Here is a 1,362-nt window from a genome sequence, read left to right as displayed (position 1 = left end):
ACTGATGAATTACTGTTTGGGCTTTTCCAGCATTGTGTTAGATTAGTGGAATTCCCACGCAAGTCCTCCGTCGATTTGTGAGGTTGTAAGTAGAAGAGAATTAATTAAGTTACAAAAGAGTACAGATGTCTACAGATGTCAACATTTGTATTACATGAGCCGCAGTTCTGCTAGGCAGAATCTATCAGGCATCTTGGTTAACAAATCCTTACAACAAAGGTTAAGATACTCGACCTAAGCGGGAGCTGCCAAAATGAAGTTCAATCCCTTTGTGACTTCCAACCGAAGCAAGAATCGCAAAAGGCATTTCAATGCACCTTCCCACATCCGCAGGAAGATTGTGTCCTCCCTCTTTCCAGAGAGCTGAGACAGAAGTACAACGTGCGATCCATGCCCATCCGAAAGGGTGATGAGGTTCCGGTTGTACGAGGACACTGTAAAGGTCAGCAGATTGGCAAAGTAGTCCGGGTTTACAGGAAGAAATACGTCATCTACATTGAACGGGTGCAGCGGGAAAAGGCTAATGGCACAACTGTCCACGGAGGCATTCACCCCAGCAAGGTGCTTATCACTAGGCTAAAACTGGACAAAGACCGCAAAAAGATCCTTGAACGGAAAGCCAAATCTCGCCAAGTAGGAGAGGAAAAGGGCAAATACCAGGAAGAAACAACTGAGAAGATGCAGGAATAAAGGAATCTTATATACAAGCTTTGATTAAAACTTGAAATAAGGAAAAAAAAAAAAGATACTCTGGGCCACTAAAAGCAACAGGAAGCTGTTGATGTAATGCAGATTGGAATAAGAATGAGAAAAGAACACAACATCCCTCAGAAATCTAGTTTTCACCTTGCCCTTAACCTTTTCTGCAAGGATACTTTCTTTTTTTTTTTTTTTAGGCTGGATCAGATAAAATGTACGTGTGTGTACAAGGAATAAATAATTTTACAAATATCTTAAAGGAAAGTTTAAAAGGAAAAATCTATAGCCCTGCTCTTTTTGTTGACAAAATGTTTTTCCCTTCTTTTTGTTTTCCCGTTTGCCTAGGTGTAGTTTGTTGTAATATTAAAATTAAAATGTATATGCAAGGTTGTATCATGGTTTTTACTCTTAAAATACCAAATTTTTACATAACCTAACTTGATAAATACCAGTAATACATCCCCTGCCTTTGTGTAAAGCATGGCTCTTTTCAGTTATTTTATGAATTTTTCTGATGTAACTGTTTCTGAAAGACAGGGGAGTTGCTTATTTAAATATATTGAGTCTCTCGCACTTTGGATATTATTCAAACTTTTCCTGCAGGACTGACAGGAAAACTGAGAGCTTATGTATACACTGTATTACAGGCAGGCAAGACAGAAA

General features: G+C 38.8%; 1 pseudogene; it reads left to right on the top strand.

Moving 5' to 3' along the window:
* The first annotated feature begins 243 nt into the window (after positions 1-243).
* On the top strand, positions 244-691 carry LOC101042935 (large ribosomal subunit protein uL24-like; annotated as a pseudogene).
* Positions 692-1,362: the final 671 nt, after the last annotated feature.

This window comes from Saimiri boliviensis, chromosome 10 (assembly GCF_048565385.1).
Source record: "Saimiri boliviensis isolate mSaiBol1 chromosome 10, mSaiBol1.pri, whole genome shotgun sequence".
NCBI classification, from domain to species: Eukaryota; Metazoa; Chordata; class Mammalia; order Primates; family Cebidae; genus Saimiri; species Saimiri boliviensis.
This window is presented reverse-complemented; position numbering and strand designations above follow the sequence as displayed.